Raw genomic sequence first — 23,726 nt, 5'->3', positions numbered from 1 at the left:
GTTAGGGCTCAACAATTTTCCCTTTTTCCCCAAATACTGCTTCTACAAGCACATTGGCCAGATCACAGAATCTCCCGTTCTAATGCTTCATCTTTTTACTAAAGCACAGGAAACCACAGAGTTGAGTGAAGGCTTTGTCCAGAAAGGTGGACGTAAAATTGATAGAAAGTAACATCTGAGAAATGATCCCCAGGTCTGTGTTAATACCTAATGGGAAGCCACAAACGCAGACTTCCCCAGGAGTATGAAGATAGAAGCTCTCCTAGCAACATGAAATCCCCCACATTGCAGCCCTTTATGCACAATTATGATTTCTACTGAGACATTATTAATGGCACATTATAAATACAAAATGTATCATGTAAGAAAAATAACATTGTTTTGAGAAATAAGTGCATTATTATACTCTCAATAATTATAATTCTCTGAAGTTTTTATGACATCACACATTGTAGGCTGGTGGTGGAGGGATTGTCCATTTCAATTTTGAAATAGATAGAAATAATTCCTTAATGCATTCCGCTTAAGGCAAGCAATGCCATAATCAAGAGGAGTAGAGAGAATATGCTTCTAAAAACAATCATGTGATACTCCATATTTGCTAGGACAAGAGCAGAATATTTCTTTGTTCACAATTGTGATTCTGAATTCTCAGTCACAATTTCATGAATATTCAGTATTTCTGCATGCCCAGGAATAATTAGCAGACGATGTAAATGTTTGAAGGCCTGATATTTATGTATGCACAGACACACATTGCTTTTTCTCTGTGTAGGGTGGCATTTGCTGGAGTTCCACAAAGTGTAGAACCTGGGTAGGCACAGTTGAAGACAGCCCCCAGCTAATAGTGATCCCCTTCCTCCTGGTATTCATGCCCTATATAAGTGCCTCTTCTTGAGTGTGGGCTGGACTAATTGACTCAATTCTAACAAATAGCATATGGCAGAAGTCATGTGATGTCACTGCTGAGATTAGGTTATAAAAAACCTACTGTGGCTTCCATCTTGGGTGCTCTATTTCTTTCTTGCTCTTTCTTGGATCACTCACTGTAGGGGAAGCTACCTGCCATGTCCTAAGGCAGCCCTGTAGACCGGAATCGAGACCTGCCAACAACCACATGAGTTAGCTTGGAAAGGCATACCTCCCCCTTCCCCCATGCCAATCAAGGTTTCAGATGAGACCGCCAGCCCCAGCCAACAGCTGCCTCATGAGAGCCCTGGCAGCAGAGGCATCCAGCTAAGCTGCCTGGATTCCTGACCCAAAGAAAATGTAAGATGATAAATAGTTGTTGTCTCAAGCTGCTATGTTTCGGAGTAATTTGTTACACAGGCATCGATAACTAATGCACAGGAAAAAGAGAGGGAAGTCATGTGGACCCGATGACAACCCCACACAGACTTCCTGCTCCCTCACCTGGAAAGCAGAACATGGAGAAAGAGGCAGGGTCCTGGACCAGATCTAAGAGTAACATGTAAATCCTAAGAACAGAAGACCCAGCCCTTACCCCTTCCGCAGAATAAGGGTCATCCTTGAATTTAAACTAGGTCAGAGGGTGTGTGTTGCTGCTCGGTCCCTGGCAGCCCTGGTAGCCCTGGTATCGGATGCCATCAACCTGATAGTATGTGCAGATGTCTTTATGTCGCAAGGACTGACATCTGTCCAGGTACCCTCTTTGTCCTCCTCAGGACATCTGCCCTGATCCCCAAGGCTCTGGCACAACCAGTGACTGTGGAGTCAGGCCCTAGTCCTGGAAGGGGAGCTTGAAAGACAGGACTTCAACCCTGGCAGCCAGAAGGGATAGGTGATTTCAGTGAGGGTCCAAATGTAAGCTTGTGGTTCTACAATCGAAGAGCAAGCCGTGAACTATCTCTGATAAGAATCACCTCCACACTGCTTGCAGGGCTACAAAGAACATTCTGTCCACGTGGTGGTTATCTTTCTCTCAGCATCATTTCCTCTCTGACTGGAGCTAATTATTTACTTTAAAAACACAAAACAAAGTTTTAGGAAGCAGGAAAGATATTATACTCCTTCATCCCTTACCAGGGCAGGCATCTACTTATGGCTGCCCGCCATGTCCACCTCCCCTCAGCCAATCCCATAGAAGCTGGCAACTGTAGAGCCCATTTCTGTTTTCCCTCCAGAGACGCTAGGCTCTGATTTTTCTCATGTACAGTGGCTGCAGCTGCTGTGTTGCCATGCTGTCATCTGGTTGCTATGACTTATGAGGTTGTGGATATGCCAGAACGTGAATCTATTAATTTAACAGGAACTGGGCTCAGCACATATATTCCTTGTTAGGTCATTTGCTTTGCTACCTAAACCACATCCAGTGTGTTCGGCAATGGGAACGTTTCCTAGAGTCTGGCTTTGCAAAAATGCTAAATGCCCTGAATTTTGAGTCTGCACAGTTTTATATTATTAAATTACTATGGGGGACATAAGACATTCTAGCAGGGGTATGCAAACAGATTAGCTCAGGGGAAAAAATTAAGGGAAGGGAAATAGTCAAAGTGTCTGGTCTTCATTCTCTACACATTGAGGCCCTTTCTGCAGGAGGTGTCTGTCCTAACTTCTGTAGAAATCCTGTGCTGAGCCCAGGCTGCTCACTGACAAGTCTGAGCTCTGGAACACCAGAACTAGGTGATGTGTGCCACGGTAAGAGAAACCACTGTCCTCTTCTGTGGTGCATGCAAGCAGGCATTTTTCATTCAGCCCTTCAATTAACACTTACTGAATGTCTACTAGTGGGTGTGCTAGGGATGCAAAGATGAAAAGGACAAAGTCTGTCCCTAGTGGAGAGAAAGACACATAAATTACAATGCAACATGAGAAGTATTATAATCGAGTTTTGCCTCAGGCACTATGAGCTTCCAGAGAAGGAAGCAAGTAGGTCTGTCAGGAGAGGGGCGTTAGGGGTCACCACCAGTGTTTTTCTTTAAAAAGAAATTAAAAATTATCAGATGCATTGCATTAAGTAATAATAAGTATTGTTTTATGTAGCTTTTGTTTCAGTTGTGTATAATATATGTGTATATTTGTATGGGGTCATAGTGTAAAACATATTTCCTACATGCAGGCAAAGAAGTGTGAAAGTTCTGGGTTTAGAGAGTAATAACTAACTACCATACACTGACGGCCTAGGATGGGCCAGGCCTCAAGGTGTCCCACTGGAGAGTTGAAGAGACAAGCCATGACTTAAGACAGTTTCCAGATCCTTCTGAATTCTCCTTCTTTAGTAAATCAAGGCCAAGCCTAAAGGACCAGCTCCTTGAATCCTCTCTGAACAGAGCAGAGGCCTTCCACCCAGGCCAGATAGGCCAGCTTTAAGGCAGTGAAAGAGTAGCCACCCCCTTTCTGGCCTGCCGGATGGTGGGAGGGGAAAGAGGAGAGAGAAGAGGGTCAGAAATGCATCATGCTTTTTCCTCCACTCCAGGTCTCGGATGGAAGCAGGAAAGGCGCATTACCTAATGAGGGCACTGCAAACACGAGGTGGAGGTGCAGTTCTCACCCAGTTCCCCACTGGAATTCTGGGATGAAGCTGCCTCCAAAGTGGTTTTATACCAAAAAGAGGGCAGCTGCGTCAAAGTGAACCTGGTGGTCAAGCTGGGTAGGCAGAGCGAGTCCCTGAGGCTTAGTGCTCCTGAGTCCCCATGGTTTCCACATGGCATGACTATCACATTTAGAGCCAGCAGCCTGCTGTAGCACTGCCCTGGTGGGGCAAGGTGACCCTGCAGCAAGCTCAGGGGAGTCAGGGGTCTGCACTAGTGAGAACACAGGGGGAAATGAGCACCAAGTTGCAAAGGGGAGAAGCCAGTGCTGGGAGGTAGGGGGTGGCTCTGCTGAAGAATCCACAAGTTCATGTGCCATAACCGGTACCAGCAGGGGCCTGCACAGCCAGCAGAAAACGAGAGGATGAGGCAGCTTGGTATGGTGGTTAGGAACAAGGATTCTGGGCTGCCCACACACTGCCTGGCTTCAAGTCCCATCTCTACCACATACTACCTGTGTGACCTTGGACAAGTTACTTAGCCTTTTTTTCCCCCAGTTTCCTTGTGTGTAAAATGAGGATAATTGTATGTACTTGATAAGGTTGTTATAAGAATTAAACTAGTTTGTAAAGCTCTTATATATGTGTTCCTTAAGTGTCAGTTAAATCAGGAAATCACTCACCAACCAAAAGGATTCTATATGGATATCATCCAACTCCAAGACCTCCAAATTGGACTTTTAGTAAAAATCCCCCCAACCATCAGATCATGGGGAAAGTTGGATCAGCTATAGACTGTACATTTAAGATATGGTGTAAGTTAAAATGTTTAGCTCCTCTACACAGTCCGGCTTGGAAGATAGACATTGAGCAGCTCTTTTTTTTTTTTTTTTAATATTTATTTATTTATCGGCTGCATTAGGTCTTAGTTGCGGCACACGGGATCTTTTGTTGTGGTGGGCTCTTCGTTGCAGTGCTCCGGCTTCTCTCTAGTTGTGGCACGTGGGCTTAGTTGCCCCCAGGCATGTGAGATCTTAGTTCCCAGACCAGGGATCGAGCCAGCATCCCCTGCATTGGAAGGTGGATTCTTAACCACTGGACCACCAGGGAAGTCCCTGAGCAGTTGGGACTATGGTTGACAGAATAACAGTCCTCCCCAAAATGTCCATGTCCAAATCCCTAGAACCTATGAATATATTAGGTTCATGACAAAGGGGAATTAAGGTTGCTAATTAGCTAATCTTAAAATAAGATTATTCTGGATTGTCAGGGTGGGCCAATGTAATCACAAGGATCCTTAAAAGTAGAAGAGGGAGGTAGAAGAGGAATCAGTCAGAGGGAGATGTGACTATGGAAGAATGATCAGAGAGATACAAGGTTGCTGGCTTTGAAGACGGAGAAAAGGGGTCATGAGCCAAGAAATGTAGGTGGCTTCTGGAAACTGGAAAAGACAAGGAAACGGATTCTCTCATAGAGACTCCAGAAAGGAATGCAGCCCTACTAACACCCTGATTTTAGCCCATTAGATAAAAATCTGTGTTGCTTTAAGCTACCAATTTAGTGGTAATGTGTTACAGTAGCCATAGAAAACTCATGCAGGAGCATTTTCTAAATGTAGTATTTTCTGGGAAGTATTTGCATCATGTATTAGATACATGTGTTACCATGTGTATGAGAAGCCCCGGTTTTCAGATTACAATTTGAGCAGGAAATCTGGCTGGGTGGGCCAGGCACAATCCCAGAATGCCAGCACACGGGGAGGTTTCCAGAGTAACAGGCCGCTAGAAACTCTGAGACAGTACTTTGAAAGCACAGTTGTATACAGTCCCCTGGCTTAGGGATGAACTCCAATACGCACACTGTTTCTTGGAGCTTCTTCTCAGACTTGGTAACTGTTGGCGCTAGCAGGCCAAAATGTGGAGGCCAAATGTGGAAATGCTTAACAAAAGTAAACCAGAGTCAGCTGTCAAAAGCTGCTGTGGAAATTCTCTGTGCATTTGATGACCACACTTCCCCAGCAAGGTTGTATAACCACCCAGCGTTTGTAAATGAATCTTTTCACAATGAAGAGAAAAACACAAACCCAAGAGTCAAGGCAATCTACACAGCATTCATGGGATCTGGGTCAGCCAGCATGCTAAGGTTTAATCACTCTGTGCAGGTTGCTTTTTCCTGTGCATAGCTCAAAGGTTAAGCTTGCTGCACATTGGGAGGAAGTCTTGTCACAATCCTCTGCCAGTAATAAATATTGGTCCTGGGACATCGGTCTTAACATTGACGTGGGAGGTGTCATTTGAGTTCTCAGGCCAAGAAGTCACTAGACATTCATGACCCAATGCAGCCAAAAAAAATAAATTAAATTAAATTAAAGATCTAGATAAAACATGGGTTACATTGTCTCAGGTTTGGGTTTCAGTGAAAACACTTCTTTCTACTAATAAAGTTATTCGCTGTTGAAAAAAAGAAAGAAAGAAGCCTGAATTCCAGGCCCAGGCTGTAGCTACCCAGCTATATGACATTGGACAAGTCACTTAGCTTAGCTTGAGGAAGCAAGATGATTTTAGGTCAAGGATGTGCATGAACTCACACAGTGAAAAAGTAATTTTCTTTTCAATTCTCTTTTTTTTTAATAAATTTATTTATTTATTTTTGGCTACTTTGGTTCTTTGTTGCTGTACCCGGCTTTCTCTAGTTGCGGAGAGCGGGGGCTACTCTTTGTTGCGGTACATGGGCTTCTCATTGCAGTGGCTTCTCTTGTTGTGGAGCACGGGCTCTAGGCGCGCGGGCTCAGTAGTTGTGGCTCACGGGCTCTAGAGCACAGGCTCAGTAGTTGGGGCTCACAGGCTTAGTTGCTCTGTGGCATGTGGGATCTTCCTGGACCAGGGCTTGAACCCCTGCACTGGCAGGCGGATTCTTAACCATTGCGCCACCAGGGAAGCCCTCAATTCTCTTTTTGTTTTTCTGATTATGCCAAAGAGAGGGTCTCAGTTTACCGCTAGTGTGTCTTTAACAGCTCATTAATATGCGCTAGTCTCCCTTTTTGCAAAGAGAGAGGTCTCAAACTCAGACACTTCACGGACAGCACTTTTCCCTGATCCACGAAGCGGGAAGAGTAATATTTCCTTCGGTTTGTTAAGAAGGAAGTAACATAGCACCCGAAACCCTTGGCCCAGGGCCCAGCTGGTAGATGACTTCTGATAAAGGAGAAAGGTTGACAACTTGACTCAGCACCCACCCCGGTGCAGCCCTGGCCATTCACATGTTAACTCCCACATCCTCACAATAACCCTGTGCAGTAGGCGCTGTTATTCCCACTCAGTAACCCCACGATGTAGATATTGTTCTCCTCATGTTACAGATGAGTGAGCTGAGGCTCAGAGAGGTTAAGTAACTTGTCTGGAGTCTTAGAACCAGTGGCTCCAGGTGAGATTCAAACCCCAATCTCTCCGACGTCAAAGCTCTCTTTCCCCTTCACCACATCGCCCCTCCCACCAACTTTGAAGCCAGACCTGATTAAATAGGAACCACCTGGCTAGAGGTGGGGAGAGGGGGACACAGAAGGAACCCTGAATCCCTGTCTTGCTGGTGAGCATCCTCGGTCTCACTGCCAGTCTGGGACAGCCTCAGGGACCCTGGTTCCTGGTCCTGTTTTCCCAGTGTCTCCCCTGTCCCCACTTGCCCAGGGGAAAATTCTCTTCTTCATTCAGGGACTGGAGTCCTTTCATTGGCCTCTTATTTCTGTTGCTGGGTCCCCACCACCTTCTGCTGGCTTTTTCTTCTACCACCCTCTTGCCTGTTTAGACTTTGGACAATTGCCTGACATTGGACCAGTGCTGACCCTTGACCCTCTGGGGCTCACCTAGGTGTCTTGGTCTCCACCAGTCTTCTGGCTCGATGGTGACCTCCCTACAACAAAGCAATTTCTCTCACACAGTTTGTCCTCTCAGCGCCTCCACTTCCCTTTGCTCTAGTTTGTCATGAGTAGGTGTGTGGGCAGCACTTAGGCTGCTTCTCTCTCGGGCCGCTGCCAATCCATGCTTCAGGCCACCATCGGCTCCTGACTGAACAACTGGAACACACTCCAGTCTTGCTTGACTCCATTCCTTCTCCAAAGTACAGTTAAAACAGAGCTTTCTGAAGTGCCACCCGATTGTGAAACTCTCCTGCTTATCCTTCGGCATTTCTCCACTGTCCTTTGGATAAAATCTTGACCCCTTAGCCTGGCTTTAAAGACCTTTGTGAACTGGTGCCTACTGAACCCTTCAGCCTATTCTCTCTGCAGTCTTCACTCCCTATGAGCCGGTCATGTTAACACTAGTTGCAGTCTCTGAATGTTTCTGGATGTCCTTGGCACACAGTCGGTGCACCTTTACGTGCTCCAATAGTATCCTGCATCATCTACTATTGTAATGAGGCAGAACTATTCTAGTGGAGGAGCTAGGAGCATAGGCCTTGGAGTCAAGCTATCTGGATTGAAATGCTAGGTATGCCACTTACCTGAGCTGTGTGACCTTGGGCAAGTCACTCAACCTCTCTGTGTTTCCATTTCCTCATCTGTAAGATGGAGATAGTAATAGTACCTACTAGTAGGGTTCCTGTGAGGATTACATGAAACAATGCATGGCCAATGGCTTAGTGCAGGGTCCGGCACATAGTGAACATTCAATAAATATTAGTTATTGTTATTTCAGCACACTCCATAATCTATTGTAAAGACCAGTCCCCTGTTTTGTCTTCCTCACTCTAAGCATCTTGAGGGCAGAGAGTGTGTGAGAGTGTGTCTCATTCACCATTAAATCTTTGGGTGCCCAGCATAGAACCTGACACATATGGTACTCAGTATGTATTTACTGAACAAATGAATGAATGAATGAATGAATGTCTTGCTCCCTGGTTTAGTTAAGTCAACTTTGCCTGAACCTGATGTTCTCTTTGGATTCCCAAGACCAGTTGTCCCTGCTCTGGCCTGGGCAGGCCACAGCCCGAATCTGCCTATGGCAGCTCTAAATAAGTGGTGTCAATCAAGTTAGAAATACCCCCAGGTAGGGTAGAAGGAAACTCTCTCACACTGTTTGTCCTCTCAGCACCTCCACCTCCCTTTGCTCTAGTTTGTCATGATGAGGTGTGGGCAGCACCCAAACAGAGCAGGACATGCCTTCACACCTTCAATGAGGGTTTGCTGGGCCACGCCCTATTGGGTGCTGAGGATACAGGGGGGCAGGGGGCAGGTGGTAGGGTATGAGCCCTGCCTTCAGGAGCTTCCTGAGGGGTGGCCGGGTCCAGATCTGGCTGGCCAGACAAGGAGACGGGCAGTTCTGTCACAGGGTGCACTCAGCAGACGTCAGGATCTAACCTAGCCACATGACTGGGAGCCAGGGCGTGAATGCAAGACCGGGAAATCTGGTTCCTAGGATTTGGAGCAAGTCAAATTAGGGCAGCAGGTTAGCCACACTGAGAAGAGGCATAGTTGAGACCAGCAAAGGTCGGAGTCCAGCAGGTGAAGCCTAGCACCAGCATGGAGGCTTTTATCTGCTTGTTCTCTATTGTTTTCTTCTTCTCTCCGGGAAGGAGGCTGAAGACAAAGAGAAAGCCACTCAAGATTTCTCACCCCAAAAGTAAGGGTGAATAAAGGAGCAGCAGCAGCTACAGGCCTGTATTCAAAAGCAGCTTTGGGTCTCCTGTCAAGACGTGCCTCAGGAAGGCAGCAGCTGCGGGGTTGGATGGTTGGGCCTGCTCCTGGGCTAGCTGCTGGAAGCATGGCAATGTGAGAATACTGAGGACTAGGGCATGAGGCCTGGAGCCTGCTCTAAAGCAGCTGTGTGGCCTTGCATAAGTCACTCTATCTCTTGGGCCTCCATTTCTCCACTTAGAAAAGGAAGGTTGGGACAATGTTAAGGATTTCCAACCATCAAATCTAAAGACTTCTTTTTCAAAGCAAAAAATTTCAAAGACTCCACGGGATGGCAGTGATCATTTTGGTATCTGCTGATCAAAAGAAAATGCAAAATAATAAAAACAATCACTTTTATATCTTTAAAGGAATTTGCATTTTATCAATCACAAGAGCATCTGCTGTCATTTACAAAAATTAGGGGTGCAATATCCTTAAAGGCCCAGAGTCGCATCTTTCATGAAAAGCTTCTACACAAACCCACCAGCAGAGCTTTCATCTTCCTTAAGACTCATAGAAGTTAGTCACCTACACCTCTGACTTGAAAAATGTGAGGGACACCACAGCACTGGGCAAGTGTTTTTCAAACTTTTACTTATTATAAAGTCCATCAATGATGCTAACATGGTGGAACAAAAATTGAAAGCACAGGTGATGGGTGACATTTGTCACTTTTTGGCTGCCCAGCTTCAGAATCCCTCCCCAGGTGTGTAGAAGACTCCATCTTAAGTCTTAGTGGAAGTTAGAACCCACTGCTCACCTCTCACTACAGAGGCTGAAAACGCCAGACACTTGCTTCCCAGCCTCTTTTATAGGCAGGGCTTAGACATGTGACCTGGACTCAGCCAATCAGGTGCAGTGCCCTGGACTCTGAATAAGAGACCACAGAGCGAGCCCCTCAGATAACCTTGTTGCAGTGGGGTGGCAGCAGCTGTGGCAGCCATGTCCAGATCCCAGGGCAGCAGCAGCAGCAGGGTCATCACTCAGGCTCGGACCATGGTCGTGGCACAAGCTTACCAGGGTTCTGAGGCCAGGGCAGGACTCTCTGGATAGCTTCTGTGCCGCCATTTTGGCCATGCTCCTGGCTGTTTCCCAGCATCCTTGGTCTCATTCATGCCGTGAGCCTGCCTCTCTTGCCTTCCCAGATTCCGTGGGCTACTCAACATCCTTCCCATGAATTCCTCTTCTGCTTAACTCATCCAGAGTCAGTTCCCGTTGCATTTTAAAGTCACAGCCCTGGCCAATTCACAGTCATATGTCAGTCTAGGCATCCAACTTATTTTTGTATTTTGCTTCGGTCACACAGTTCTGAGAAAATTCTGATCATACAGGTGGATGATGTCTTAGTCCATTCAGGCTGCTTTAACAAAATACCATAGACTGGGTGGCTTACAAACAACAGAAATTAATGTCTCTGGAGACTGGAAGTCCAAGATCAGAGTGCCAGCATGGTTGGGTGAGGGCCCTCTTCTGAGCTGCAGACTGGCAGAAGAAGCTAGTGAGATCTGTGGGGCCTCTTTTATAAGGGCACAGATCTCAATCATTAGGGCTTTACCCTCATGACCTAATCACTCCCAAAGGCCCCATCTCCTAATACCATCACCTTGGGAATTAAGATTTCAACATATGAGTTTTGGGGGCAAACAAACATTCAGACCGTAGCAGATGGTTATAAATAATAACAATAAACACCATTACATAGCGCCCACCATATGCCAGGCCCTATTCTAATCATTTTAACATATATTAACTCACTTAACAGACCTTTGAGGTAGGTCTGTTAAAATTAAATTTCCCCTTTTACAGATGAGAAACTGAGGTACCAAGGAGTGGAATAATTGGCCCAAGGTCAAGGTTTTAAATCAAGGCAGTCCTGCACCAGGGTTTGTGCGCTTAACTCCTGCTAACAGTGTTTTTTCAGTTTGTCTTTTGAGATTAGAATAGTCTTCAATTAAACCACTTTAGAAGCTAGGAAGAGAAGTGAAAAGTTTTGTTTCAAAGTTGAATGAGTAACTGTCAAAATATCCAACAACTGCTCTTCATCCTCATTGTAAACATAAAAGTCAGGCAATAAACAACTAAAACTTACAACACGTACTAAACAAACAAGGCAGTTTTATCACTCTGTATTCACTGTTACAAGCCTGGTGGTTTATGGAGCCTCGTGGATCCAGTGCAGGAAGTACTCAGTTCTTCATTGCTCTGACTTTGTAAGCAGACGTGCCCAGGCTGGCGCAAGGCACACCCACTATCAGGGTCAGGCTGTGCTCAGAGACGGCAGGAGGAGCTTGTGCCAAAGTCCACACAAAACTGAGTTTACTAAAAAAATATCACATTGATGGAGGTATGTCACAGGGCACAAGAGTCAAACGAAAGAGCTCCCAATGGCCAAAGCTGGAACAATTTGAGGAACAAAATTAAGTAGCGTCAAATTATAATCCAAAATATAAAATAAATATCCGTGAGTCCGTACGTACATACAATTTTTTAAAAACAAAACTTTAGGGAGTTCCCTGATGGCTTAGTGGTTAGCATTCTGGGCTTTTATTGCCGTGGCCTGGTTCAATCCCTGGTCAGGGAACTGAGATCCTGTAAGCTGCGTGGCACAGCCAAAGAATAAAAAGAAAAAATAAATAAAAAGAAAACTCTACAGTGGGGAAATCTGATAAACACTACTTCAGGCAGGTGATCAAGGTCAACATCACCAGTCATAAATCATGATGATAGCTTGTACCTTTGATACGATATGATGAAAATTGTACTTTACCTCTGTGAGCATCCTCCCCAAAAACCATAACTCATGAGAAAAACATCCGACTAATCCCAATAGAGGGATTGCAAGTAGGATAAAAAACTTAACTAGTATTCACAAGGTCATGAAAAACAGGGAAAGTCTGAGGAACTGTTACAGCCAAGAGGAGCCTAAGCCATGACTCCTTAATGTAATGTGATTTCCTAGATGGGATCCTGAAACAGAAAATGGCCATTAGGTAAAAACTAAGGAAATCTGAATCAACAATGGACTATACTTAATAATAATGTCTCAATATCAATTCATCAATTGTGACAAATATACCATACCAATGTAAAATGTTATTAACAGGGGAAAGTGAGAGCTGGGGAGGGGGAGGGTAAGATGAGAATTCTGTACTATCTGCTCAATTTCTTTGTAAATCTAAAATTTTTATTTTAAAAGTCTACTGTTTTAAAAGAATCATAAAATTGACTGCCCTCCCCTCAAAAAAGTTAGCTTACCTGATGATGCAGCTTATACAATTGAAGTCTTGGTGTGCCAAAATTGTCTATTTAATGCATTCACATTATTATAGACTAAACACTTTATAATAGCAGTTTTTGAAATACTTCAATACTTTTAAAATGAAATTCACATCTTCACATTGCATCCCTTAATCTCCTCAGAGTAGCTGCGCACAGTTTGCTCTGATGGAGGGGAAATCACAGGTAATGTCCTTTGTCCCTGTCCCTAAAACCCTCTGGATCTCTGAGATTGAGGGAAAACTCCATACCTCCAGGCAAAGCATTTCAAAACAACGCAGTAACTTCCCATCCCCCCAGCTCCACCCAAGACACTGTGTGAGCAACTGTTTGAAGCCAAGGCTGCAGTTGTCTTTGTCCTGAATTTGCCTGACAAGCCCAGTGCTTCTCGGCAGCGGGAAGGGCAGAAGGCTGGTATGAAGCGGGGCAACAGATGGCTGGGACATGTCCTCTTGAAGCTCAGCTGCCCTGGCCAGCCTGCCAAGCTGTGTACATTTCAAACGTTTGAGGTTCAACCAAAAGAGACGAGTAATGATTTTAAATCACTTGTTGAAACACATGGCTAATCCTTGGGTAGCCAGAGAAGAGCACTTTAAAAACTCCCTTAAATCCAGTGGGGGGACAAGGAAACTCTGTGTGCTTTCTTGGCTTTGAACCCAAATCAGGCCATCCTGGGGGCAGTGGGCATTTGTCCAGGATCCCAATATGCATCCTGCTTTCTCTGCTTTTGGAAAGGGTGTGATGTTTCGGTATGTGTGTTTGTTTGGGGTGATGGTGAAGAGGGCAAAGGCTGTTAGCAGGTAGGTTTGGATCCTGAGAAATTATGCACCCTGGCATTTGCCTGTGGTCTGAAATTGGGAGATCTCTAGGTTCACTTGCTTCATAAGTTCAGTCAGCTCTATTTCCCTGTCCGGGTTCAGGTCTGTCTTATTTCTTGACTGGCTTACACGAACAGTCTCCTACAGTTGCTTTGCAGTCCTGTGTCGTTAGAATCTCCCACTACATGCGTCATCTCCACTATTATATACAGCATCTCCCATCTTGAATATATCTTTCCTTGCCTCCACATCTCCCTCTAGCTACTGCTCCCATTTCTCCCTTTCACCACAAAGCTTCCTGAACTAGTCATCTGTTCTCCATGGTTCAAGTCTTCACTTCCTGTTCACTCACCCGCTCCTACTCTACTACTGAAACCTCTCTTGTCAAGGTCACCAGCAACTTCTATGTTGGAAAACCCAATGAGTCTAACTCTGTCCTCATCAAACTTGACCCATCAGGAGCATCTGACACAGGTGACCGCTTCCTCCTCCTGGAAGCACTCTTCTTTCTTGGTTTTAATGGCGATACTCTCTCCTGGTTTTCCTTCTATTTCTTTAACTTCCTCTTCTCAGTCTCCTTAGCAGGCTCCTCCTCCTTCTGGTTGCTCCGTGTTGGGGTATCTCAGGGATTGGTCCTAAAACAGCTTCTAGTCTCTTTCTAAAGCTCTCAAGATGATCTCATCAGGTCCCAGAGCTCTAAATACCACCCGAATACTGACGACTCCTGATCTTACACCTCCATCCTTGAGCCCAGACTCAACTGCCTGCTTTACATCTCTACCTGGCTGTCTAATAGACACCTCAAATCATATATTTCCCAGATGGAGCCCTTGATTCTCTTCAATCTTGAACTCTCCCCCTCATCTCTCCCCTCTCACCTCTTTAGCATCTTTATCCATCCTTTTGCTCAGGCCAAGATTCTAGAAGCCACCTTTCATTTCTCCTTTTCCCTCATCCCCCACATCCAAGCCATCACTATGTTCAGTCAGTTCTACCTCCAAGACAATATACCTAGTCTACTCCCCACTTTTTCTCTCCATCTCCACGGGCACCTTGCTAGTCTAAGCTGCCATCATCAATCACCTGAACAACTGAAATAGGCTCTTGCCTGACCCCTCTGCTTCACAGTGGTACCTCCCAAATTCACTCTCACATTCTCATGTGAGAATTAACATGTAATTCAGTGATATTCAGTCATTCTTTCATTCAAGAAATAGTTATTAAGTGCCTAATATGTACAGGCAGTGAACAAATAGACAAAAGTCTCTGCCCTCAAGGAGTTTACAATCTAGTGGTGAGAGATGGGCAATAGATAAGATAAAGTAAATTATGTGATATGTTAGAAGATTGATAGATGGTATGGAACAAAATAAATCAGAGTAAGGGGATCCCAGGAAGCATATGTTTTTGTTATGGGAAGTTGTTATAATTTTAAATAGGGGAGTCAGAAATATTGGATCCCTAAATATCATTTCCCACTAAAGGCGTTTCTAAGAGAAATGTCTGATTCCAAATTTGGGCTAAAAAATGTGTAAGATGAGTCTGGAACATTTTGTTACATCAGAAAGCAAAGAGGCTAACAAAGACCTCAGGGACGGCATCACAAGGACTCAGAAGTCAAGTTCAGGAGGCTCCCACTGGCCAAAGATGGGACAATTTGAGTGTCTAAAAGAATAATGATAGCAAGTGATCAAGATACATATGCGTCAAAATCCCTGAGTCCATAATGATGCTTTGAAAGGAAAGAGCACAACTCATTGGTTACCTCTGGGGGATGCTAGGGAATCAATTATTCTGAAAACTAGTAAATGAAACTGGTAAATGAAAGAACTGCCTTTCCTATATGAAAGGTAAATGACCAGGTAAATAGTTGGTTTCCTATATGACCAGGTAAATATTTGGTAAGGGAAAGTTTCTCTTTATATACATATTCCATCTAAGAAACAGAGAAAAAAAAATAGAATTAGAACATCACAATTTTACAAGCTCTAGGGAAATAATCAATCTAGGCCATGATCATCAACAGCTGCTAACGTTGCAGATACAGAGCCAGGAAGATATTATATGCCTCCTGTTAGATGGGCACACTGCCTCTTATAAAGTAGTTAGAGATGAACTTCAGATAAATAATAAATAATGTTTAGTATAAATAGGTATCAAATAATCCATGAGATATACTAAAAATTATTCATTATTTATCTGAAATTCAAATTTAACTGGGAATCCTGTATTTTTATTTGCCAAGCCTGGCAACACTAGAAGTAGTCTAGCCAAAAAAATCTAAATCTGATTAAGCCTCAAAATCTAACTACCAGGAAACATGATGAGACAGTGAAATATGTTAAAGGACACCACCACGGCAGTGTCATCAGCAATATGCAGACTGTGAGGACAGACTGCCCAATTTTTTTCAACAAATAGGGGAGAATGGGGGAGGAAGGAGGGAGGCAGGAGAGAAGTTTATTGGATTCTGATTCAAAAATCTAGGGTAGGTGCAGCCACTATAAAAATGATCTGGCTTATGAAGTCCACATTACTCTGACTCCCGGCTTGGTCTCTGGTCTCACGTCCCCTGCCTTACACTTTACAGTCCGGCAGCACCAGACACACTGAATCAAGGCAACAGAAGCAATCTTGAGACACTTGAGATCAAGTCTTGTTTTACTAAGCCAGGTTGCAAGAGGAAGGGTCATGTGGGGAGGAGAGAAAAAGCTAAGATCCTGCTTTGGGGGTGAGATGACGTGAGAGACGGTTTGGGAAACAAGCAGAGATGCTTTAAAGAGGGGGTGATCAGGAAGTTTTATTGGTGATGAGTGGTGTATGCCCCTCCTTGGCCTGCTTGTGGAAGGCCTTTGGAGCACGGTGATTTGGATGCTGGCCTAGGTCTTCAAGGTATAGCAGGGTGGCTCGAAGTCCTGGTTACACTCAGGCTATATCGCACCAGGTTCTGTTTCTATCTCTTTCCCTACCATGAGCCCCTCAACGGTAGAGACTGTGTTTCCAGCTTTGGCTTTCCCACTGCCTGTCAAAGTGCCTGTCATTTCATACATATCTGGTGAATAAATGATTGAATGAATGATTGAATGAATGAATGAATGAATGAGTGAATCCCCCTTCACCCTTTGCAGAGATGGTTGTCTTCTTCTGATATACCAAAATGTGGTTAATAGATAAATTGCTTCATGAAACACTGAATTTAATATTTGCCATTTCTATACATCATAAAGGAATATTTTATTTTTTATAATAATATTTATTCTTTTTTAAAAATTTATTTATCTTCCTTTTTTTTGGGGGGGGGGCTGCATCGGGTCTTAGTTGCGGCACATGGGATCTTCACTGAGGCACGCGGGATCTCTTCGTTCCAGCGCTCGGGTTTCTATCTAGTTGCCGTGTGTGGGTTTTCTCTCTCTAGTTGAGGCACGCGGGCTCCAGAGTGTGTGGGCTCTGTAGTTTGCAGCACGTGGGCTCTCTTGTTGAGGCTCGCACACTCAATAGTTGTGGCACGCGGGCTTAGTTGCCCCGCGGCATGTGGGATCTTAGTTCCCAGACCAGGGATCAAACCCACGTCCCCTGCATTGGAATGTGGATTCTTTACCACTGGACCACCAGGGAAGTCCCATAAAGGAATATTTTAAACTGAGAGATAAGGGTCAGCTCACCGAGGCAGAAGCTCAGGACATTCTCCCAGACATATTGAGATATTTTTCTCAGTGATGAAAAGCCCAGCTTGCTTCCTGTTTTCACTTACATCTTCAACTCTGAGCGTTTGCTGTATATTTGTCTTGTGACATGTTATGTCAGCTGTGATGAGGCTCACATCACAAGTAGATGACAACCTTGGAAGAAGATCCCTGGACAAGTTCTCACTCTGGGAAGTACTGGCTGTTTTGAAAGTTCTGAGCCTTGAACTAGTCACCATCTATTTACTCAAGAGTAATAGCAAGAGAAAGAAAGAAGAGATAAGGAGAAAGAAGAGAGAGAAGATCCTGCTCCTTCACCTGCCCCTTTATCGAGGGCAAAGGAAAGACAAAGAAAAAAGATGAGGGCAAGGCTATTGAGTGTGGACCTTAAGCTTGAGATAAAAGGGTCTCCTTATTACAACCAGGATGTCATAAGCATTTTTTAAAATATCCAAATAACATTGTTCTTCCACATCATCACCTTCTGAGTTATGAAAATATCCCATTGGTATTGTTAGTAAAAAAAATTTTTTTCTGAGGTTTTTAGGGGAAAAATAAAGACCTAGACTTTTTTTTTTTCAGTTTAATCATACCCCTCATTCCCCAGACATGGCTGTGAGGACTCTGGGTTGTCCAAAAACTCATCTCTTCCTTCAAGGATAGAGGTTTGTCACCACTGAGGATATGCTATGAGTTAGGTAGGCGTGACTCAGCGAGGAAGCCTGGAAGGGTCAGCAGCAGTGGAGCCATGTGAGGCTGCCCCTGGACAAGCAAAGTCCTATCTGTCCATCAATGACATGCAGCAGGTATACAGTAAGGGTATGATGAATGAATGAGTGACTGAGAAAGACTACCAATGCATATGGAAGTGTAAGTTGGGCAACGTGTGTGAAAAACTAGAAAAAAGAAGCCCAATTTTTTCATTCTTTTGGTCTCACGTTGAACCTGAAAATGGCATTTCCAGGTGCTTCTCCAGGAAGCCATACCACGGGAGTAAGAGGATTAGAGCCAGCACCTGACTCTATCCGGACACTCCAGCACTTTCAAAAACAGCACCAGAGTCCCAGTGGATTTGAAAAAAAATTTAGGGAAAAAAAATGCCAAAATTCTGCCCTTCAAATAAAGACTACAAACTGTTTTTTGTGCACACTGATAAAACCTCAGCCTTGGGAGGTTGTATTAGCTTCCTAGGGTTGCTGTAACCAAGTACCACAAATTTGATGGCTTAAAACAATAGAAATTTATTGTCTTACAGTTCCAGAGTCTAGAAGTCCAAAATCAAGGTCTCAGAAGAGCCACAGTCCCTCTGAAACATGCAGGAAAACCCCTCCTTGTTTCTTCCTAGCTTCTCGTGGTTTTCTGTCAATCCCTGGCACTCCTTGGCTTGCTGCTGCATCTCTCCGATCTCTGTCTTCATCTTCACATCGCCTTCTCCCAGTGTGTCTGTCTTCACATGACCATCCTCTTATAAGGACACCAGTCATATTGGATTAGGGGTCCTTCCTACTCAGCTATTACAACTTAACTAATCACATCTGCAACGACCTCTTTCTAAATAAGGTCAGATTCTGAGGTGCTGGAGTTAAGATTTCAACATATGCTTTTGTGGGGAACATAACACAATTCCTAACAGAGGCATTTTTGGAACATGGTACAAGTAAAACAGGATTCAGTGACTCAATTGACCCAGAGAACCAAATTGTTACCTGCTTGGCCACTACCTTCTGAAAGTCAATACAAATCATCAGGCTCCAGTTGATCCAATTTCCCAGTATATTAGCCAAGACTGATTGGCCAAACCTTTCTGTCCTGCTGGTTTTTAGAACTCTAACTCCAGGGTCATGCTCACTGTGGGTCACTCATTTCCGGGAGACAATATTTCTCTGCCTTTTCTTCCTGAGCAGAAACTCTATGATCAAAGATGCATCACTAGGGCAAAAAAGTCATTTACCTGTCAATTTCTGGCCCTTTGTGGTAAGAAATAGTTTGAGTTCCAGGGTTGGCAATGCCACTGATGCTATATCAATGCTTCCCATTTTTATTTACATCATGACACACAGTAGGGGTTGGGGGGAAAGGTAGGATTTATAAAGCCTGGGGAAAGGGACAGGGCCCCTCTAGCCACCGCAGGCCCTGCCCAGCGTTCTAAAGACTAAGGAGATCACCACCTCAGGCCACCCGGCACCTAGCTACTCATGGACACTGGGAGGGAAGCCTGGGTCTAGACAATTGTACTCAGATGTCACCTTAGAGGCAGGACTCTGACTCCACCACCACCATTCCCCCCTCAGTGGATCTTCATTTGGTGTCTCTAGACTTTTTCCTCATATGCACGAACACCTGACTCAACTGAATAAAAGGAAAGAACTGACCTAAATTATATCACCTCCATGAAGAATGACCACAGTTCTAATTCCTTAGGGGAGGAAATTGTTCACAGGTAGAATAGATCTAAGGTGTCTAAGATGACAAAGCAGCCCAGTGCCTGGTCCAGGATCAGAGCTAGAACCCATGACCACAGTCTTCTTCTCCAGGTTGGAGTCCTTCCTCACGGATGATGGAGGTCTCAGCACAGAAGAGATGGCTGGTTTGTGAGCAGGGAATGGGCTCTTATGAAGCCTCTATCCTGGATTGTCAGCTTCCCTAGGCTGCAGTTTCCTGAAGTAGCAATATCTCCTGAAAGGCACAGATACCTCTCAAGTGCCTCCTCCCCCAGGCAGCCCTCCTTGACCATCTAGTCTGAATCTGGTGACCCTTCTCTGTACTCTGGAACTCACTTTCACCATGGCACCTATTGTGCTATAGACTGACTGTCTCTCTTCCCAGGCTGCAAGCTCCTGGCTCTTACATTCCTTTTATTGCCTACAATTAGTCCCAGGTAGGCACACAATCCTACTGAATAAAATGAGTGTCACAAATCCCTTTGTGGGCAGTGGATGACTACTTCCACAAGCCAGCCTCCTTAAAAACCACACAGTTTCTGCTTGGTGCCCTTAACCTCTCCCTGTCTGCTCACACCTGGTTCCAGGCAGCTATAAAATTGGCTGTGCTCTTAAACTCAGGAAATACCCTGGCTCCTCCTCCTTCCTGCCAAGCCCTCTTGCTCAATTCAGGTTTCCTCAGTTTCCATGGGTCGCCACCTACCAGGATCTTCCCACTGAGAAGTGACTGTCTTGAAAGGCACTGGTGACACCTCTGCCCATGGGTGTCTCCTCCTGCTCGTTCCTCACTCCTCCCTTGCAGCTCGTATGTGGGCCAAGCCTGGCCACCCCACCCAGGTCAGTACCTGGGGCCTCGGGCTCCTGCTTATCAGGGAGAGGGTATCGGGCTGTCAGTGACCTCCATTCACCTATTCATTCATTTATTTATGTCTCTCCTAATTTATTTATGTATTTACTATACCAGCTTTATTGAGATATAATTCACATAACCATAAAATCCACCCCTTTAAAGTGTGCAATTCAGCAGTTTTAATATATTCACAGAATTGTGCAACTATCACCACTACCTAATTCCAGAATATTTTCATCAACCCTGAAAAGAATCCCCAAACCCATCCCCTTCCCATTCCCGCCCCCCCAAGGCCTTGGCAACCACTAATCTACTTTCTATCTCTATGGATTTGCCTATTCTAGACTAGCTATGTCATATAAATGGAATCATATAATACGTGGCCTTTTATATCTGGCTTCTCTCACTAAGCATAATGTTTTCAAGGTTCATTTACCGTAATATTTATCAGTAGTTCATTCCTTTTTAGAGATGAATAATATTCCACTGTAGAGGCACAACGCATTTTTATTTATTCATTCATTAGTTGGTGGACATTTGAGTTGTTTCCACTTTTTGGCTATTTGAATAATGCTACTATGAACATTCACGTGCAAGTTTTTATGTAAACATATGTTTTCAATTCTCTTGGGTATATACCTAGGAGTGGAATTGCTGGGTCACAAAGTAACTTTTTGTTCAACTTTTTGAGGAACTGCTAGCCTGTTTTCTAAAGAGGCTGTACCATTTCACAGTCCCACTAACAATATATGAGGGTCCAGTTTCTCCATATCCTTGCCAATACTTGTGATTATCTGTATTATTTTAACCATTCTAGTGGTATGAAGTGGTATCTCATTGTGGTTTTGATTTGCATTTCCCTGATGGTTAATGATGTGGAGTATCTTTTCATGTGCTTATGGATATGTCTATTTAATTCCTTTGCCTACTTTAAAAATTGAGTTATTTGTTTTTTTATTGTTGAATTGTAAGAATTTTTAGGGACTTCCCTGGTGGTCCAGTGGCTAAGACACCATGCTCCCAATGCAGGGGGCCCGGGTTCAATCCCTGGTCAGGGAACTAGATCCCACATGCCTCAACTAAAGATCCTGCATGCCACAATGAAGATCCCAAGATCCCACGTGCTGCAACTAAGACCTGGCACAGCCAAATAAATAAATAAGTAAATAAATTTTTTTTTAAAGAGTTTTTATATATTCTGGCTACAAGTCCCTTATCAGATATATGATTTGCAAATATTTCCTTCCATTCTGTGGGTTGTCTTTTCACTTTTGTGATGTTCTTTGAAGCACAAAAGTTTTTTTGTTTTTTGTTTTTTTTTTCTGAAAACAAGTTTTATTTAAATAAGGGTTTAAATACATTACATAACATTAAAACTGAAGGGGAAAAAAAAAACCCAAAAAACCAAAAACCAGTTTGTTACTTCACATGGCATTGGGCAGCTGTTGCTAGTAAGTTGCGAGCTCTACAGCTACATGACTGATACATCGGTTTGAAATTTGTTCCCTTGTCAAAAGTTTAACTCTGATAGAAGGTTGGCCTCACATTCTAGTTTGGACATCGATCAGCTAGGATATGTCTGGTCAAAAAGACCTTGGTGGCAGGCCAGATGTCCTCTCACCTCAATAGAATGAAGGTGGCTGCTCTAAGCTCTACCCACCTGGTCACGTTGGAGATACCAGGGGATCCTTCCCCTGATGATCAAAGACTCCTTCTAGCAGTACAGCTGCCGTCGCTGCCTCACCCCATCCTCCACTCTCAGCTTCACCGAGGGCTGTTCAGGTGGCGACATTCTCTTAGGGCAGGGAACTCTGTAGAGGGATTGCTGAGGAGCTTCGGGCCAGACATAGCCGTCTGTGATCTTGGGGCTCTGGACTTGGCTGAAACATCACTGTTATTGCTTTGTTTCAGGCTGGACACTGCCAGGTGCCTACTGCTTGACCTCTGTTTAAATGAGGGACTTCAAGACTAGACAGCATGGCTCTTTTCAGTTTATTGCATGAAGGAGTTTCACTAGTCCAAGTTAAAAGCAGACCCCAAATGGTTACATTACACAGACTGTGAGGTTTTTAAACTTGTGACAAGGAACAGAAGGAAAATTCTACTCATTGCAAGGAAATCCTCACTTAAGCTTCAGTGAGCCAGAAGCACTTAAAACCCATGAACCTTCAGCTGATCGTCCTTAGCCAGTCCAATCTCTACGAGGAACTGGCATATGTTCTTGCGCTGGTCACCCTGTAGCTGAATTACTTCTCCATATTCTGGATGCTCAATTACAGTACCATTGCAGGCAAATTTCTTCTCAAACGCCTTCACTAGTTTCTTTTTATCGTAATCATCAGCGATCCCTTGGACAGTAGTAAGGGTCTTCCTGCCGTTCCTCTGTTGAATTCTTATATGGATATAATCCTCAGTGCCAGCAGGAAGCAGATCATCACCCTTACTTGCATCAGCAAAGGGGTCGAAAGAGTGGAGGTTCTGGATAGCGGACATACGATACGATTCCTTTTCCTCGGTGGAAACGGCCTGCGGAAGGTGGCGGCTGGAGAAGGCAGGCGGGGGGGACGGAGCGTCGGGAAGCGAGGGGGCTCAAGGGGGAGGCTGCTGAGTCCTGGGCGGCGGCTCAGTGACTGGGACCAGCACAAAAGTTTTAATTTTAGTGAAATCCAATTTATTTATTTTTTTCTTTTGTCACTTGTGCTTTTGATGTGATATCTGACAAACTATTGCCTAATCCTCAGTCATGAAGATTTACTTCTCTGTTTTCTAGGAGTTTTATAGTTTTTAGCTCTAACATTTAGATTCACAATCCCCTCCCTTCATTGGTTTATCATCTCCCAAAGATAAATGCATTTTACAGCACGTTCGTTTGGTGTAATAGTCTCTGCATCATCTGTTGCCTTTATACTGTGATGAGACACTTCCTTAATAAGGTTATTCATATTTAGTTGTTCTGTGAAACTGACATTTACCTTCAACAACCTTTGGCTTCCATTATGTCAAAAACAAACACATATGTCATAAAATATGTTTTCCAGACTCCAATCAGGCTTTGCCCTGCCACAGAACAAGACTGGAGACATCCTAGACATTGAAAACTTTGGAGGTAGTTGGAAGCTTGGTAGGTTAAACCAGAACAGATAATCTCCTGTGACCTCAATCCAGAGGAAGAAGGAATATAAGTGCAGAACTCTTCAGCGGGGGGCTTGATGCTTGGCAAGCTGTTACCTCACCATGAGCCCGACCACCCAGGGCCCTTTTTGCGTCTGTGGCTCATTGTTCCAGTGGTTTTGATTATTCAATTCAGCCATTATCTGAGCCATTGTCTGCCAAGATGTTTGGGTTTGGAAATCCCTCATTATGCCTCTGAGCAAATGATAGCACATTTTCTCTCAAATCTTGCATTCGTTGCTCTTTGACAGTTGGTGACAAAATTAGTCTTAGTTTCCTTGGACGTTGGTTTTGTATGGTTGTTGATCTTCTTCAAATGGTATGTT

General features: G+C 44.3%; 1 pseudogene across 1 annotated transcript; it reads right to left on the bottom strand.

Annotated features, from left to right (window-relative positions):
- Positions 1-22,046: 22,046 nt before the first annotated feature.
- LOC309655947 (eukaryotic translation initiation factor 1 pseudogene) lies at positions 22,047-22,877 on the bottom strand (annotated as a pseudogene). The gene has a single exon. The product of its transcript is annotated as a eukaryotic translation initiation factor 1 pseudogene (transcript).
- Positions 22,878-23,726: the final 849 nt, after the last annotated feature.

Source organism: Balaenoptera physalus (assembly GCF_965194825.1).
Source record: "Balaenoptera physalus genome assembly, chromosome: 2".
Classification (NCBI taxonomy): domain Eukaryota; kingdom Metazoa; phylum Chordata; class Mammalia; order Artiodactyla; family Balaenopteridae; genus Balaenoptera; species Balaenoptera physalus.
The sequence above is the reverse complement of the archived record's forward strand: the minus strand, read 5'-3'. Positions and strand labels throughout refer to the sequence as shown.